Source organism: Phoca vitulina, unplaced genomic scaffold (assembly GCF_004348235.1).
Source record: "Phoca vitulina isolate PV1807 unplaced genomic scaffold, GSC_HSeal_1.0 scaffold14, whole genome shotgun sequence".
Lineage (NCBI taxonomy): Eukaryota > Metazoa > Chordata > Mammalia > Carnivora > Phocidae > Phoca > Phoca vitulina.
The window spans coordinates 44268938-44288118 of record NW_022589717.1 but is presented as its reverse complement, the minus strand read 5'-3'; the positions used below and the strand labels follow the sequence as shown (position 1 = coordinate 44288118).

The following is a 19181-nucleotide window of genomic DNA, read 5'->3' as shown; positions in this document are numbered from 1 at the left end:
ATGTTGCGATCTGAGACCAGTAATCAACCAATTAGGCCTTCATCAAACAGTCCAAACTGGATCAAAACCTCTCTGTGCAACCCCACTCCAACGTGGCCACAGCAACTCTCAAGTAACTTGACTGAATCAAAGAACTGCCACGGACTCCCAGTGTCCCTTCACATAACAAAACCCCTACTTATAGGGCAAAGGGCAGTGGAGTCTCTGACTTCAGCATCCGATCCCTATAAGATACAGAATATATGAATCCTTATTATATTTAATCCTCATAGTATCATGCATTCCTTAGGTATTACAGTTATAGAGATTTAATATTAAGCCAGAATGGAGCAAACCCTGTGGGCAAGCAGGAACCTTTGCAAGTCTCCCCGTAGGCTCCATTCACCTGGGAATTTGATAGGTATCTTCAAAACAGATGGATCTGATGCCCAGATATTTACATAGAGAATTTCCTTTCATCCCTCCCTTTGGAAATAGGTTATATACTCAAACAGGTACGTTAAATTTTATGGTTAATGGAAGGGATTTTCTTTTTTCTTATTTAAATTCAATTAGCCACATAGAGTACATCATTAGTTTCAGATGTAGTGTTCAATAATTTATCAGGTGCATATAATACCCAGTGCTCATCACATCACGTGCTGGAAGGCATTTTCTAGATTAAGTCTTACTATATACTAATTTTAGAACCCAACTCTACAAGAGAAGCCACCTCCCCAAGTAGCAACTTGCTTCTAACTAAATAATCATTCTTTTTTTTTTCTTAAGGCAAGCAACCATTCAAAATGAAGTCATTGCCTATTCTCCATATATCTCCTTTCCTAATATAGACTAGTTTATTTGAAAACTGAATAAGTCACTTAGCTCATATTTTATTCAACAGATATTTAGCAAACACCCACTATGTGCAGGATAATACCCTGGATGCAGAGGCTGTAAGAACATGAGCCGTGGCCTCTATCCTCCAGAGTTTTAACTAGTTTGGATGGATAAGAAATGCCTGTTAAATGTAGCTTGCACAATAAAACAGTTTTAATGTTGTACCAGATAAAAACAAAATCACTTCATTTGACGTTTAGGAAAATTCTTTAGACTGATTAAAAATGTAAAATTCATTATATTTTTATTGTTGCTGATATTTATTCTTGCTGTAGGCCTGTCACTGAAAATTCATTCATCATGCTTAATGGTTTTATTAATCTTCCACTATAAATAACTCATGGGATAAGAGTCACTCTCCAATTTGTTTGATAGCTAACCGAAAAAAAGGCACCCTAGTTCCTTTGTAAATGAACTGTCACTATAAATTATGCAATGTTCCCAAATTGAAGACAAATCTGGCATATTTATTTTGTAATAAATTAAAAATGTATGCATTAGACTTGATTTTCCCTCTTACTGCAATATTAGTTTCACTAATCCAAAATATTACATCTAATTCATTCTCAAACTCATGAATTATATGGCTAATTTATTGTGATGACATTAAGAGCCAATCATACTGAAACTCATAAAACATTACTCAATTTACCATGCCCTCACAGGTATGCTGGTGGGCCACATCACCTTAATGTTTAGGATGACACAGCTTGACAGTTAATGCAACAAATAAAAAATAATCTCACTCTAAACTTATCAATATGCATTTACAGATATTAAAGATAATTATTACATTAAAAAGTCGCTTCCAGTTGATAAAGAGTACGAAGTGAAGACATACAGACCCCCTTCCTAAATTCCCGTTTCCTATCACTCTATGGCCCCACCTCTAGACCTTCTAAGGAACTCACAGCTCTAACCACCACTCCAGATGGAGGTGTGGCTCCGAGGGTCCTACTGGTGTTTGAGGAGCTCTGAGGAAATCCCCGGAGTGATCCATAGGATGCCAGATACCTTTACTAGGACTGCGTCAGGGGTAACAGTGCCTCAGCACTAAAAACCAGCAGGTCATCAGCCTATACGCTTGGTGAAGCAGAGATAATAAGAGCACAGGGGGAGAGTCATTTCAGCCCCAACACCAGGCTTCCAGCTGGTGCCACCATAAGGAATTGGGAGATTGGGGCGGGGGGGTGGGTAGCTAAGGGAAGTGGCAAAAGACTACTAACTGTATTCTTTCAGCACCCTCAACCCCGATGACAGAAGACAGGGGCCAAGAAAGAGCTGGAACATGAAGCAGGACACAACACTCCTGACCCAGGGTAACCCTGAGCACCCAGAAGACCCCCAGCACCCTGTGTTTGGACATGAGCCTCCTGGCCCCTAAGCACTGCCTGACAAGAGGGCCACTTAGACTGTGACCTTCTCCTACAGCAAGTGAGCCCCTGGTGGAGCCGGGGGCAGGCGGGGCTCTGGGGGAAGCTGGGGAGGTTGAGCAAGGGAAACCCAAGAAGGGATCTAGTAATGCAGCAGGCTCTCTGAAACTGCCAATACTACTTTCTCGGTGTGGTTTCTTAAAAACCCAAATGCCTTTGTAAGTAGATCTCACAAACTGAAAAAGGTGTGTTTTGGTACCACATGCTGGCATCAAAGAGCCAGTGATCCTTGAATTGTGTAACTTCCATGTTCCTGATTTGCCTTTGAGACCACATTTTTAATATTTTAGGTTAGACAACAACTACTATTTACAAGAAGCCTATGCCTGAGCCCGAAGCGTACAAGAAATAAATCAATCCAACCACTGAAGCATGTGGTCTTTGGGAACTGTCCTGGAAGTCAGGCGAACAGGAATGGGATCTGGAGGGCTACAGCCGGGCTTGCATCTGAGAAGTCTCTCAGATTCTTCCCATAATGGATTTGGTTCCTCATTTCCCCATTAGTCTCCTCATGAGTCTTCCCATAATATTATGAAAGGGAGGCAAGTAACACTCTCAAGAAAAATAGTGTGAGGGTAAATACGGGCAAAGATAAAAGACAGACAGAAATCCAGATTAAGACCTTTAAAAGAAAACCACCCTAGTTCCAAAAAGAGTACACAGTGACTTCAAAATGCTGACCTTCAAGCTATAAAATGAGTGTGAGGCAGGGGGAGAAGGAGTGTGATTTTCCTATGGATGCCTGTTTTGGGGCTCTTTTGTAATACTACCATCTTCAGAAATCTCTTTGGTTCTCCTGCTCTTCAGGTACCCTGAGGAATGGGGGCCCAGTGCTAGATGAATTACAAGTTGGTAAAGGGCTAAGGGATGACAGGTAGTTCTGCTCGGAGTGAACTTATTACCTACCATGTCTCTCATGGGCAATAAGCAATAGTGGGCTTTTAATGTAATTAAATGTAATATTCATGTAACAGATTCCTAAAAATGGGCTGGGCACTCCCCTTTCAAGCTTAGTCCATTTTCAATAATTAGTCCTACAGGCCAAAGCACACACACAGAATTATAAATCACTGGAATCAATCACATCAAGACAGATGTGCAGAATCCTTTTATACTCCACTCTGTTTTCTCCCTGTCATTGCAAGCCAATGCCATTACGCTTATTAATGATTCTTAGCTGTACCTCTGATCCACCTCACCCTATATTCTATACTTGTGAGCACCAAATCATAATTTCTGCTCAGTTTAAGGAAACCGGTCCATTTAGTTCAGAAATATAATCACAGAATTCTTCAAGTTTTAAGGATGGTTAATTTCAAAATTAAGCCACCTTTAAAATTCCTACAAAAGCAAAAAGGAAGACTAATTGAAATTAATAGTAGAAATGCTATTATATTTAATTAATAGCTGAAATTACAAGAGAGAACCCGTAAACCATGATGCTGAAAAAATAGCCACAAACTATTTCTTAGAAACCTTCTTCAAAATGTTTCATGCTTTCAGCCCTATAGTGATCCACAATATTTTAGTAGCTTTCCCTTTGTGCCAGCTGACCCAAATCAGGGAGAAACATGCTGGTAACAGATCTGAAACACTTCATCAGAAAAAGCAGAATCAATGTCACACAGACTGAGGCCAAAGTCTGAATGGCGTTTCAGACCAGCCAAGCGACTGATGGTATTTGTATTTTAAAACGCCTGCCTCCAAGATACTCCAACGCATAGTTCTAATACCAATATCCAGCATGTAGTTGAACAAAATCTATTGGCATCTATTATAGGCCAGAAACGATACTAGATTAGACTGAAAAGACTACTAAAGAGAAGCTGCAAAGCTTACACATGCCTGAAAAGCAGGTGTGGTCCAAATGGGAGAGACCCTATTCCCTTAGCCGTATAACCAGAGTTATCTCAAACCCCCACACTGTCCCTAAGTGAAAACAACGATCCGTAAGCACACTCATCCATGGTGGAGAATGAACCAAACACTGTGGTTCCTGTAATGACATGTAGAAATCGTATGTATTATTTGGGAGAGGGAGGGCGGGGGTCACACTAAAGGCTAGCACACAGAACTGTGTCTTTTGCGATAGGAAAGAACAGAGTTTCAATCTGTTAGAAAACTTCCTTCCGAGGGTTGGTTCAAACTACCATTGTAACATCGTCAAAAGTACATTTCAGTACCCTCTTAGCCCTCACCTGTGTGACAATTCACTTGTGGATGTCCAGAGTGTTCATGCGCCCCACTATGAAGCCTCTCAGGGAAGGGCCTGGGCTTTGGACCACAGCTTTATGGAAACCTAACCTAGCAGAGGAGAAGGCCTCAAGAAAGGAAACCAGATCTCCATATAATGAGGGCCTTCTCAGCCTTCCAGTGTCCTTCAAATCCTACCAAATGAAAACCAGTTATTTCTACCTAGTGCCGGGCAAGCATCTTATTCTCCCCATTCTTGCCTCTGTAAGTCCCCTAAGCCCCCAAAAGAGCTTGTGCTCCCCCATCATCCACCTCATCCTCTGCCCTCCCTGCCCTAGCCACACAGAGATTTCTGGTGTTACATTTAACTATAAGCTAAAAAGAAAAAATAATAGAATTTCCTTCCCTTCCCTCTCAACACAAGTATATTTACCACTCAAAAGACAGAGGCATGAAAATCACCAGCAGAGAAATGGACAATTCACCTCTCCGAGTTTATTTTGGGTTTCTCACTGCGTAGATTTACCAGGTTATTCCAGCTGAGGTCACAGTGATGCTGCAGATGTTCACCTGGGCTTGAGAGCCCCTCCGGCCTGAGTGCCCCTCGGGCCTGAGCAGCATTCTGACGTTGGTACTGTGACCTCCCTGTCAACTGTCAGGGACAAAGGACTGTCCTTGTGGGACTCTTGGAGAATATGTTGGCTTCCTATGGATGTTCGCTTTCCCACTTGTTGGACAGTGATTTGTTTGTTTGATTACTTGGGTCCCCCAACACTGACCTCTGCCACCCTATGGTGGGAAAGTGGATGTTTGACCTTCCCTCCTTCCCAAGGAAATTATAAACTGAAACAAAACAAGCTATGTGCAAAACATAACTTTTCCAGAATCCAAGAGAGAAGCACCTGTGAAGTCAAGTTTTTACGAAGGGTTCCCTCTAGGACTCACCCCATCTCCCCAGGCAGCCTTTCCAGGGCTCTGTTCACTCTTCTCTTACCAAGGGGTGCCCTCTTCTCACCTTCCTCTGCAAATATCCATCTGCCATTCAGAAAGCCCCTACACACGGGAAAAGATTCTTGGATTCATCCCTTTTCCTGCCGATAATTCATCCCTAAATGTGACTCACCGTGTGCACAGAAGCCCTGATGGGTGGGAGGCTTGTCTGCAATGGTTATTAATGTCCCAGACTGGCAAAGTGTCCGGGAGGGCAGGGCTTTGATGCCTGCTCCCAGGGAGGGCCAGGAAGGGCGTGACCCTTTGAGCTGGAGCTTCTGCCCCGCGTGAGTTGCAGGCACGCCATCTGCGCTCCTGATTATTGCCGCTGGCTAACTGGTTAGACCACACACACATGCCCACACACCTCCAAAGGACCAACACCAGTGCTCAGTCGAAACCCATAACGAGGAAGGGAATATTTTTCTAATACTGATTCATACTTCTCAAGGTGCTTCACTCTCCTTGGCCAGCACGTCACAAGATCGTGGAGAGAAGTATTTGTTTTCTTTCATTCCTCCCCCATGCCCCTTCCTGTGTCCTTTCAGACTCCCAGGAACAAGGAAAAAGCCTAATGTAGGGTCACAAGACCTCTCACTGTCCTCTTGCAGGAAGGGGGTAAGGTCAGAACTTCCACTGTCCCACCCACGCTTTGTCAAAGGAGGCTGAATTGAGGACAGAGGTGCTGGCGAATAACACGGGGCCTACATGGTCACTAAGTAAAAATCCTTGTGTGCTTCAACACAGAGAAAAACAAGAAGCTCCCTTCCTAGGGGCTCTTCCATATTCTCCACACTCTAAAATAAGTCAAGGCTATTTAATCAGCACAAACATGGATGACACTTTTTGAAACGGACTGATATCCTTTCCACTCACATATATCTCTCTGCCAAAGAAAACCAATTATTGGGGCTACTCGAAGTTCTGGACTAAGAGTTACTAGTTTTCCTTTTATCCATATGATACAGAGCGATGTTTCGCAAATACAGTGTGTGAAATCCCCTTGAGGGCTTGTTAAAATTGCTGCCCTGGAGACCATTCTATCCAGGAGGTCTGGAAGGCGTTCCTCATCCCCTGGGAGGTTCTAAAGCAGGTGGTCATTCCCCTCCATAGTTAGCTTTAGGTGGTCCAGGCAGACAATAGGAGCTGGAAGAACTATAAAAATTATGTTCATTCCTAAAGGGTTAATCTGCTTTCCAGAGGTGCCATACTTCCAACAGAAAAAATAAACAAAATCTATTCTAAGGACTAACTATATAATTAGAGAATAATAACAACCCCATGGAAAAAAACACAGTGATAAAGAACAATGGAATTTGTGGATTAATTAGCAATACAATGCTGAGCTTTGTGCAGTTAGAGACTGATAATACAAGTACATCAGACTGGCTCACAACACACTTCCTGGATTTCTGAAGCTGAAGAAAATTCACTGAGTTTAAGGTCAAATCTGAGATCTTGCTTATATTACTCAAAAAAGCATAACAATTCAGCAGGTTGTATGTGATGTGGCTTTGTTCTGGTATTTTTTTCTTTGCATTCTATTTACAATACTCAGGAAGAATTTTTAAAAAATAATGAGTTTTAAATATTGTATGCGTACAAATGTCGATCATTCATTTATTAAGTAAAATATTACTGAAAACCGAAAAACAAAGATACAAAGATAATTGAAACAAGCTCTTGTTGTCACATTGCCTACAATGTAATGCAGGAGTTGAAAAAAAAATAATAAACCAAGGTTAGGTGTCAAAATGAAGAAAGTATATGGTATATAGGTGAAGTATTCACGAGAAAGTCATCTTGAGGAGGTCGCAGGGGACCAAGCTTGAACTGGACCTTGAAGGCTTATCAGTTGCCAAAGGGTGAACAAGCAGAAAGAAGAAACAAAAGAACTACAGGAACATGGAGGCATGAATTCGCATAGCAAGTAGCTCGGGTTGGCTAGGATATGGGACACTAGGGGACACTGGCTGGAGACTGATCTGGAGAGGGAGACGGGCCAGTTCATGCTTAAAATTTGGACTTTATCCTGAAGGCACTATGAATCCATACACTAAGGGTTTAGCAAATATACTAAAATATAATTTGCTTAGAAAGAAAAGTCTGAGGAGGCATGGAGACTGGATTGGAGGAAACACAGGGAGAGAGAGGACTCATTTGGAAGGGATAATGGGCCTGAGAGGGCAGTGCAGGTGGAGGGTCCATATGCAGAGATGTCTAAGGGTAGGGTGGGCAGTGCCCAGTAGCTAGCTGGATGACAGACAAAAGGCAGATGGATGAATCGAGGATAGCATCCATATTTGTGGTATGCAGAGCTGAGAAGATGGGGGTTCCAGTAACCAAGTTAGGACACATAAGTAGGAGAGCGACTACAGCTCTTGAGTTGTGTTTGGGACATATAGAGCTCAAGTTTCCTAAGGGTCACAGGAATTAAGATATTGGTAGATTACATATAAGAGTCCAAACTCAGGGAGATTTGGAGAGGAATATAATGTTTGGGACAAAGATAATACTCAAAATATTAATAACCATTAGAGACCAATGGTCAGGCATAGACACTGACCAATGAGAATAGGTGCCTGATGGACCAGAAAGAATTGCAGCAATTAACAGCTAGCAAGACACCAACTGAACACCACCTTGGTCCTGACAGTCATCAGATTGGAAGAGCAGAAAGGAAAGCAGAAGGGAAGAGGCCACAGGACAGAGCACTTACAATGGGGTGGTGCAAAGGAAAAGAACCTGGAGAACGAAGATGAGAAGGAACCGTCAGAAAGACAGGAAAACTAAGAAAGGTTTATGTCATAGAAGACTGGGGACCAGAAAGCTTCAGATGGGAAGGAATGGCAGTATGGACTATTAAAGAGATGTCTTACCCATCTCTTCCCCAGCCAGACTATTTGTGGTGTGGATGTCTATAGGGAACAAGAGCAGTGCTCAGGAGGTACCAGGAACCACGGAGTCTCAAAGCTGAGGGATGAGGGTGACCCAGCACAAGTTAGGGTCCAGGGGGAAACACTAAAGTTCTTCCCAGGAGTGACCTTCCACTGAAGATGGTGTCTCCAATCATGCTGAAGCTGAACCGGGGCTGGATGAGAGTGAGAGGTTGAAATGAAGCCAACCTTTAGTGACGGTATCTCCCACTATCACACCAAACGTCACTAGGCAGCTGACCCATCTGCCCATTTCCTTCCTCAGACAGAAAACAGACAAATATCCCACTGACCTGCCTGGGCTCACTGCAAGGCTCTCTCTGGGTTCTCGAGTTTATTCACCTCAAGCCTGTAAAATCTCTTCCCTGTAATCTTTCTCCATTTCAGTCTTCTCCTCTGTGACAGAGCATTAAAAGCAAATTTCCCACACCTGCTTCAAGCCTATTTAAAATAGCATGAGAGCATTCTGCTGATTCTCTGAGAATTTGAAAAAAGGTGGACAGGAGTCGCAGTGAACACAGAATTGTTGGAAGGAAAAAAAAGTAATATAATACTGTGGAATTATTTGAAAGTGAGGACAAACATTTAATCTTTGATAAAACAAGAGAAAATTTAGGGCTCTAGTGCAAATCAAAAAAAGATTTAGGTTTCTTTAAAGAAAGATGGGCTGAAAAGTTCTTAGAGCTTAAAACGTGTTATTATTGGAGATGCCATAAAACCAATGTTAAAATATTATTTCTAATTTTAATGTTTTAGGGAAAAATCAGGCTTTGAGTCACTTATAAGCCAGATCCCATGCACCCCCCCCCCCAACACAGGCCTGGGTAGAAGCGACCTGTCCACGTGTCGAAGCTATAGCGCAACTCGAGGACCCCGCTTCCACCCGCCTCCTGACCTTCGATGTCGTGACGAGCGAGCACAGCTACATCAACCTTGGGCAACGAGATGCAGCCGCGTGCGGCATTCTGGCACTGTCCGGAGCATGCTCAGTCGAGTCCTGACCCACTTTGCAGGTCCGAGCTCCTGGCAGGGGGTCGGAGGTGCTACTTTGTTCCGTTTGCCAAGGACGGAGAGCAGGAGGAGGGAGGCTGGGAGTTGCTTAAAGACGCCTCTCTCCTTGTCAGCAGTCCCTGACCCGGCGGCGGAACAGGCCCAGCCTGGCATAGAAGCCACCGGGAACGTCAGTGTTGAAAGTCCACCCTTCCGGGTTTTCTCAGCAACCAAAGGAGAAGTGGGCGGTACTGGAGTAAAAGAATCGGTATGGGGGCGTGGCCAAGGGGCGGCCCGAAAGGAGCCAGGGAGGAGGAGCCTGGTCCGGGCCCCAGAAATTGTCTCCCGCAAGCCTAAAAAAGGGGGGGTGGGGGGGTCGCTGCTTACATTGCAGGACGGTGCTGCCGAAGTTCTGCAGGCGTTTTCAAAAAATCATTTTAGAATAACACAGAATAACATATCTTATTTAAAAAGCACCAGATTGTCCGTTATAGAATACTGAGAAACTGTAACTAATCAAAAAATAAGGAAATTAAAAATCCCTGGAACCTCACCACTCAGAAGCCACCAGTGAACATCCTGCTGTACTTTCTTGCAGCCGCTTCGGTGTGGGCTTTAGAAGTGACAGCGGAGTCACCCGGTAAGGCCTGCGAAGCTTTTGATTGCCAGGTGGCTTCACAGGTGGCCTTGGAATAGGGTAAGTCCAGAGGCTGGAGGGTTGGCTCTCTCCCGTGTCCCAGGATGGGATCCTAGGAAACCTGTTCCTGGGTGTCCCTGAACAACAATGCGACGCGACGCTCAGAAAAGTTGCGCTGGAAGCCCTGGGAGCGCCCTGCTCCCCGACAATTATCAGTCACGCTGCCCAAGCATCACAGCGTCGGAAATAAGTGCCCTCGGCTCCAGCAACACCCTAGGCGTGCTTGAGCGGAGCCCCGGGGACCGAATCCCGCCCCAGAGGCTGCACCGGCTGAATGAGGGACTCCCGGGCACACTCAGCCCGCCCCCCTCCTCTGCGGGTGGATCCCGCGGCTCTCACAGGTTCGCCCGGCGCCGCCCGCTCCGCCCCGCGCCCGTGGCTGCTGCGAAAACCCGGCGGCGACACCCCTCCCGGCCCCGCGCCTCCGCGCCGCCCGGCGAGCCGCACTGGGCATGCTCGGCACCGGCCGGCTCCGGCTGCTGTAGGTGGGAAGCTCCGCACTCCCGGCCGCCCGCGGCGCAGCCCGCATCGCTGCCCGGCGCCTGCGGAGGCAGCTCGCCCGCAGTAGGCGCTGCCGGGCGCGGGGCGTGGAGCGGCGACGGCTCGTAGGCTGGCCATGGCGAGGAGCGCAAGGCGGCCACCTGAGTGGCGCGGCGGCGTCAGGTTAGCAGGGGCGCCCGGACAGCAGGGGCGGCGGGGCGCGGGTGGCAGGGAGCCCCGCACGGGGTGGGCGGCCGGGTCGCTGCGGCCGCTGGGGCCGAGGAACTTTCGGGCGCTTAGGCTGGCGGAGCCCAAGGAGGAGGCTGCGTGCTGGAGGCGCCGCGAGGTCCCAGTAGCGGGCTCCTGGGGGTCTCAGGATGCTTCGAGATCCGTGCGGGGCGGGACCCGGGGGGCCGGTGGTTTGGGGACAGCCACCTCCCAGGCTTGTGCCGTAATCTTCCTACGGCGAAGAGCGCGGTGTCTACAGTGTGATGCCTAGGAGCCTCCCAAACCTCCGGGGGGCAAGGGAACGCCAAGCAGCGGCGGGGGCCTTCGCCGGACTCCAGATCGCTCGGGTCACCGTGCCTCAGTTTCCCCGGGACGGGGGTAGGGTGTACTGTCCCGTGGCCCGGAGGCCCTGAGTTCGTGTTCTGCGCCCAGAGCCGGGAGAGTGCAGCGTCCTGATGCTGCAGGAGTGCGAGAAGCTGTGGGTGCAGCAAGCCACCGCCTCGCGACTGGAGCTCTCGGAGTTTGTCGCATTTGACTCCATAGCAAGTTGACATCGAATTGCTTCATGGCATGGAATGGGGAAACGTGCTTCATCGGCTTAAAAAAACCAAAGTAATTGCAAAGCCGATTTATTTTAAGCTCGACTATTAACTTGCCTTGGCCTCCAAAAAAACTTGAGCTTGCAAGTTGCAAGATTTATAAAGCAAGCTAGCAAAAAAAAAAAAAAAAGAAGAAGAAGAAGAAGAAGAATGTAGGTCCATTATCTGCTCACACCGTAGAAAATAATCTATTATGGTCGAATTGTCATTGTTTTTAAGGATACTTGTTAGCAGAAAAGTTTGGTTACTGTAGCAGTCTTTATTTTGTGTTAGCTTATATTAAGAACTTGGAAATCTAGCTTTGGAGAAGCTCAGTGTTTTTTGTAAAGGTTTCTCACTTTTGCTTCTAGATGAAACACATTTTTTTCAGTTGCTACTATGCTGAACATAGTAAAATTGTTCAGGATGAAATGCAAGATGGAAGAAGATTTATATTCAGAAGGGAGAATGTTAGAACAATATCGTTCCTACTGGCATTTTACTTTTACAGAAAAATGCAGTTTGTAGATCCCACTGGGGTTTCTACTGTTGGTTCTTGCTAAAACATTTAGTACCATTACAACTCTTAGGATTATTGGATTTAATCGGAGCAAGGTAAACAATCCTTGTTCTAGGGGGAACCTGTTCTACCTCTCAGGCTATATCCTCAAGCCTGTTTCCGTAAGTACCACTTAGTAGGTTCAGTTGTTTTATTTATTAAGCTTATTACAAAACTTCTTGTTTGCATTCTTGACAGACCTTAAGACTTTGGAGGTGCATTGACTTTTCATTGGTTTGTGAATAGCCTTTAATGTTTGTTCTGGCCTGAGATGGCTCCAGCTCTAATTCCAGATCCTCTGAGTGATTTCCCCAGGAAGCTTTCCGCTTAGCCTATACATAACCAAGATTTAAGAACAGGAAAGGCTTAAAATGTCCAGACAACAACAATAGCAATGACATGATAGTCTTTCTACAAATTAGGCCTGAAGTCCTCCATGTTAGCCCAGTTGGTTGGTTGGTGGTGTTCATTGCTCCTAAATGTACTTCTAAATACATTCACAGAACAATTTAGAAGTTTGGGGAAAAAAACAAAAAAACACAAACACTGAGAAATTGCACTTCCCTTCTCTATAAAAATGCACCAAGTTTAAAATCGGCCTTGCAGCACCGCATACATGCACAATTAATCCTGTAGAGCAAGTCTTGTGTTCTCAGGCTGCATTCCCAAGTGGCAGTCAATAATGTCTCCCCTTAGCCTTGGCTTCTTCGTGACCTAGAGGAAGCAGCAAGGCCTAAGTGTCCCTCTTTGTGAATGTGAGGTTTAATACAGATCAGTAGGCCCCCTTTTGGATCTAAAAAAATCTCATTTTTTCAAGATTAGGAAAAGCAGTGAAATTTAACAAATGGCATGTTTAAATACTGCTTATTGCCTCAGGAATTCCACAAGAGAATGGAGTTTCCTAAATGAAAATGACCAAAACTGACAAGATTTAGGTCCAAGAGGGGTTTTACTATTGCTAATGGAGAAAAAATAGCAGAGTAGACTTTGTATTCAAATTAGGAAACAGGTGATCAATTCTTCTTTTTCTTTTTTTTTTTAAGATTTTTATTTATTTATTTGACAGAGAGAGATACAGCGAGAGAGGGAACACAAGCAGGGGGAGTGGGAGAGGGAGAAGCAGGCCTCCTGCGGAGCAGGGAGCCAGACACGGGGCTTGGCTCGATCCCAGGGTCCTGGGATCATGACCTGAGCGGAAGGCAGACGCTTAACGACTGAGCCACCCAGGCGCCCCCAATTCTTCTTTTTCTGTGCCTGTTGGGTTCCTTCAACTCAACTGCTAGGCACGTAATTTTTCATTTTATTTTCATGTCTTTAGATTTCTGTACTGTATGGTGTTGTAGGTGACATTGGATATTCATAGCAAACTATTGGCCTTTAAAAATAGATCTTCCCGCATTCATGTGGCCATAATTTATTCAACCTCTCCTTCGGCTTGTAATTTGAATAGTTGAGTAGTTAAGGCTATTTTAAATTTTGTTTAATTTTGAAATTTTGTTCTATTTTTTTTTTAATGAAAAACTTCCAGATACTGAAATACCAAATAAATATTGTGGCAAAGTGGCTTTTAACCTCCAACGTAGTATAGTCAGATTTGTTAGATGAGTGTCATTTTTTGGAACTCAGAAATCATTCAGATAGTATCACTTCCCTCACCTAACCAAGCGCTTGGGGTGCAGCTTGCCCTTTTCCAGCCACGCCTAGGAGAACACTTAAAACTGACATGTTGTGATCCATGGCAATTCACATTAAAGTTAGAAATCTTAAAAAAGAAAAAAAAAAGAAATATCCTTAGATGTGAATGGTCTAAGTTTGCTATAACGCCTCCTGGAATGGTTGAAGAATTAAGGGGTTTGATTGAAAATGGGTTAAGACCCAGTTAAGAGCTGTTGGAACTAGTTTCTAAGCTACACTCAAAACAGAAGCCCTGTGAATTTATGGTCTTGCCTCTGCCTCCACCTGAGGTCTTCACTCATTAAAATATCACATTCATTTTTCTTCCCCACAGTCTTTAATAGTTAGGCCCCAGGGGCTGCAGAAATGAATAAGACTTGGTGACTCAGAATCTAGTCAGAGACAGACTTGAGGACAAATAAACTATAGTGCAAGGTAAGTGCTCCAAGAGAGGTATTTGTACATGGGACTGAGGAGACAAGAGAAATGAGCCCCTTGGGTTGGAGGAAGAGGGGGGGCATGAAAATAGTGACATTTCCATAGGATCTTAAGGAATTTGGGCAGAAGTCTTCAAAGCAGAGAAGTGAACTCTCCAGGCAGAAGGAACACCACTTTGGTAGTTAGAATAATGGCCTCCCAAAGATGTCCACTCTGGGACTTTGCAGATTGATTAAGTTGAAGATTTGGAGATGGAGAGAGTATCTGGATCATTCAGTGGGCCTAGTGGAATCACGAGAGTCCATATAGGTGAAAGAGGAAAGCAGAAGTCAGTGTCAGAGTGAGGCCATGTGAAAAAGATTCGACTGCCCCTTGCTGGCTTTGAAGATAGAAGGGGGCCACGAATCAAGAATGTGGGCAGCCTCTGGAAGCTGGCAAAGGCAAGGAAACAGATGCTCTTCTAGAGCTTCCAGAAGGAACACAGCACTGCCAACTCTCCGATTAGCCTAGTAAGATCCCTTTTGAACTTTTAACCCACAGAACTGAAAGACGATACATTTGTATGTTAAAGTCACTAAGTTTACGACTTAGTGTCATAGAAAGGAGCAGTAGAAAGCTAATACAACCATTATGCAAAGAAAGACTTGATATGATGGAATAATGAGCAGAGGCAGGAGAAGGAATGAAATGGTCCTTTCATTGTGATGAACTTGGTGCCATGCAAAGGAGTTTGGATTTTATCCTATTACATATAGAGAAACAATGGGAAACCAGCTAAGCATTTTTAAACAGGAACATGCAATGAAAGACTGCTGCAAGATTTATCTTCCTAAAAAGGCAATGTATGGCTACACCCCAAGTTTCATACAGCTGTTTGACAAAGGGTGTCTAGCCAGAGGTGGTCAGTGACAGAAATCTGGAACCCGCATGGTATATAATTCAGTTCTCTGAATTGATCTGAGACAGCATTTGTATACATCTGTGAAATTAATAGCTTAAGAGACTCATTCACAATTTGTAATAGAAGAAGGTCATAAAAAATAAAGCAGAAGGGCCAAGTCACATTTTGACTACTTTGTTTCTGCCCATTGTCCCCTTAGCAGACAGCTGCTCTGCTGGCTGTGTACCATGCAGACGTGACCAGAGAGCCATGAAAGCTCAAATCTAATGCAGTTAACTTGAGATGATGTGATGTCACCTGGGCCAGCTCTGACCAGTTGCTCGTAGCTTGTGGGATGTTATGGGCTTGTACTGGCTCAGCTGGGAAATGGCCAGAATCAACTAGCAGTCTTCACTATAGGCTCCGTATTTGCCAGGGTATGGATGAAAGCTATGATACTAGATGACCTAACTTCTGTAAGAAATTCAGTCATTCTTTCCAAACATATTTATTCACTCTCTCTCTGATGTTCAAGGGTTTAATTTCTGTCCTATAAAAACTTACAGTCTGGTTGAGTTGACATCTCTGAGTCTGGAAAACCTCAACTGAAGAAATCTACCTTAGTGTTACAAGAGAGGCTCTGAACTGAAACTAAACTATATGTTAGAAAAAATCGGTAAGAGAAAAACACACTTTTCAGACAGCATGGGTAAAGGAAGCCCTTGGCTGGCAAAATCTGAAACTGGAAACAGTAAGACTTGACTAAGAATCATCTTAATAAAAATAAAACTGTGTATCTACATTGTCTAGCTCCCATTTGTATAACTTTTAAGATTTTTACCCAAATGTCCTTATAAAATGACGTAATAATTATTGTTTACCACTGTAAAGGACTAGCTCGTTGCAAACCATTCCTCTTTCTTGAATCTCCTCTGCCTTGGTCTACTGGGATACGCATCCCTAGTTCTCTCCATGCTTAGTTTATTTTATTTTATTTTTTTATTGCTCTTTCCCAAAAAGAGGCTTTGTCTCTCTTTTCTCTGAGTTCTAACCTTGGTCTTCTCGTCTTGTGGTCTACTGTGTTCCTTCTGGGTGATTTCTTTTTCCTCATGATTGCATCACTAGCCCACACACCAATGTCTTCAAATCAGTATCTTCAGGTAAGTTTCTCTCATCCATTCATTAGTTAATTCATCAATCCATTCAGCAAATATTGATGACCTGAGAGCTTAATGGTGGGGCAGATGTGCACAAAAATAATTGCAGGGGGAAAAATGAAGGTATGGGTAAAGATCAGTGAGAAGAGGAGTGTCCGGGGCTACCTGGGGAAGTCCTAGAGGGCTTTTGAACCAAGACTTAAAAGCCAAGTAGGGGTTTGCCAGACATGTAAGGTTAGGAAAGGCAGCATGGCCAGCTGGAGACACAGAGGTGCTGTGGGGAATGTGAGGAGGTCAGGAAAGAAGAGGGGCAGGGGAAGCTCCAGAGATGAGGTTAAAGAGGTGGATAGGAGTCAGATCATGAACGATCATGTATGTCCTGCCAAGAATGTTACTTTCGTACTACTGACAAAGACACGGAATATGTTTTAAGTCAGATCTTTCAGAGTCGGCTGATTTCGGCAACAACCTGGTATGTGGATTGGAGACAGGCAAGGCTAGAGGGAGGTCAGTGAGGAAGGAGTCTGGTAGAGTGGTGCCAGTCAGAGACGATGAGCACATGAAGCTGGGACAAACCAGGGGTGTGATGGCCACGTGGGCAGGGAAGGGAAGGAGGCACCGGGAGCAACTCCCATGTAATCGGATAGTCTGTGTCAGGTACTGCAGTGTGGAAGGCGCAGTCTCTCGAGGGTTCTGCTGAGTGCAAGACTTTGCGGGACCAGATACACTGACTTCCACTGCACGTGCTTAACCAGACGGACCTAACACAGCAGCGGAGCGGGAAAGCCCAAACACACAGCTGTGTGTGGAGGAGGAAATCAGAATTTCCTTGCCGGGCACGTACTTTTAAGGGAGACATCAAAGAAAGAAAGAAGGAATTGATTCCCTGATGGTTCATCAGCTTCTGGGCAGAAGTATTTGGGGATGCTAGTGAGGCTGAAACGATATTGATATGGGGTAGACTTCCCTAATTCTGGATTAGAAGGTAACTGTCTTAGAGGCTGGGCTGAAGTTGACTCTTTGTAATCCATGGAGAAGAGGAAGTTTGCTGAGCAGGTATTTAAATATAATTCAAGATCTTTCCTTCCATTGAGGGTTTGAGTTGGCTGATTGTGCCAGGTAGGGTGGGAGGGAAGGCTTTGCTCCTTAAGGAAATAAATGGGTTGGAATAAAGTGCTCCAGAATTACTCCTTGACAAGTCCCACCCAGTTAGGACTTGAGGGCCCCGGCTGGGGCTAATTCACTTCACTTTCATCGGTTTATTAAAGCAGTACCTCTCCTAGACATGCTGGGATGCATCTGTCCCGGGCTCTGTACCTTTCTGTGCCCTCTTGGAACTAGCAAGAACTCTATAATACTTGTGAAAGTGGGAACTATTCCAAGCTGACCAGTTAATTCTTCCCAGTGGCCAAGCTCCCCTGTAAAGAAGTAAGTAGATGTATGTTTAGGCATTGTGTTTTCTTAAAGATGCAAAACCCACTTTCCTTGGTCTTCAGCATGGGGAGGTATTTGAATAAAGACTGCATTAGTATTTGGCTCCAAGCTTCACCCAGGACTTTGTTCTGGGTCTTTACACCCCAGGCTGGCCATGGGATGGTTTGAACATCTAGTAACCCTTGAGATTCCTTGCTTCTCAGCTGCTAGTGCTAACTTCACTTTGTAAATTCCTGCTTCGTTACCAAAGCCAGGCGCTGGGCTGCATTGCCCTTACTAATCACACCTGTGCTTCTGCTCATGCTCTCTCCCCACCCACCTTTTTACCATTCCTGTTGTCAGTCCCAAGTTGGAGGGAAGGTTTTTTTTCCTTCAGGGTTTCGACAACCCTGGATTATTTGGTGTCTGAATGAGTCTTGCTCTTGTTAGACTTCCCAAAGGTAACTTGGTTTTCTCCATCTTAAAACTTTTGAGGAACTTGAAATTAATTTCTAGAAAACACTTGAGTATTACCAGTACTTTGCTTCACTTGGGGCAGAGCATTTCTCCCTGTGCAGCTGGACCCAGGACCTATAGTGGACTTTTGCTTCCCTCCTGCCTTGCTAGGGCATCTCATCTCTACCTCTGTGCTATGGCTGTCTCCCCTTCTTTCACTGGTGTGTTAGTTTTTGCTTCCTAAGAAATGGATCATCCATCCCAGAACCCTCTTCATCATTTCTCCTAAGCAGCCCTAGAGGCCCCCTTATTAAATAGAATTTCTGGAGGAATACTCTAATATCCCAGAGTTCTTGAGATGAAGATGCACATCAGATCCATCAGTGTTGCAAAAACATACTATAACATAGATTTTTATTTTTAATTGGCATGCCGTGTTTATTTCCATCCCTACTTATCTAAACTAAGCCATTACTCCTGCTGAGAAAACTATCCTGTCTCCTTTATTCATCCTTCAGGATTTGACCAACCCCAGGGAACATTCTATGACCTTTCCAGCTGGCCCTCTGAATTTCTGTGGTATTTGCCCAGTTTAGTGCTTAATTATATATTGTTTGGTATACAGTTATCACCAAGATTCTAAGCACCATTAGGGTAAAGAACTGGTCTTAAAGTTTTTTTTAAGCCCACAGCAATTGGTACTAACCTGATAATAGTGGCCTCATAAATACTTCGAGTTCAGCTTAACTGATATAACTGGCTCTTAGTTTTTTATCACTTAGCTGAATCTGACTGCACAGGTTGAGAAATCATTAAGAACATCGGGCAAGTGTGCTCAGGGCCTTTTCCCATCAAAGCTGAGAGAATAGCAAAGCTTCCTTCAAAACTGTGTGTGGCAATCACTAAATCCATATTTTCAACTTTCTTCTGGTTTTTTGTTTAGTTAAGGTAATTTTCCATATTGTTGCACTGAAAAACACTTAATTTGGGGGAAAGGTTGATCTTACGATATGCACTAAAGTCAAGCTAGAAGAGTATTTCAATTCAACAAAATTTGAAAGATAATTGATCTTATGTCCAAAATTTTAAAATAATTTTTTAAATAATAACAGTATTTCAAAATAATTAATTTTAAATAAAAATTCTGAAAGCTTGGGTGCTTATGATGTTTAGATAGTTTGGCCAAGCCGTGGTATTCAT

General features: G+C 44.3%; 1 protein-coding gene and 1 long non-coding RNA gene across 9 annotated transcripts in view; one reads left to right on the top strand and one right to left on the bottom strand.

Annotated features, from left to right (window-relative positions):
* The window catches only part of LOC116637620, a 47822-nt gene extending 38023 nt beyond the window's left edge, over positions 1-9799 (bottom strand). For all 8 annotated transcript variants that reach the window (XR_004300502.1, XR_004300503.1, XR_004300504.1 and 5 more), the window contains exon 1: positions 9327-9799. This is a non-coding gene — a long non-coding RNA (uncharacterized LOC116637620). The remainder of the gene's footprint in view (positions 1-9326) is intronic.
* A 795-nt stretch (positions 9800-10594) lies between these two features.
* Positions 10595-19181, top strand: part of MFAP3L (microfibril associated protein 3 like) — a 37814-nt gene continuing 29227 nt past the window's right edge. The window contains exon 1 of the mRNA XM_032413196.1: positions 10595-10781. The gene's annotated coding sequence lies outside the window, so the exon portion shown is untranslated. The remainder of the gene's footprint in view (positions 10782-19181) is intronic.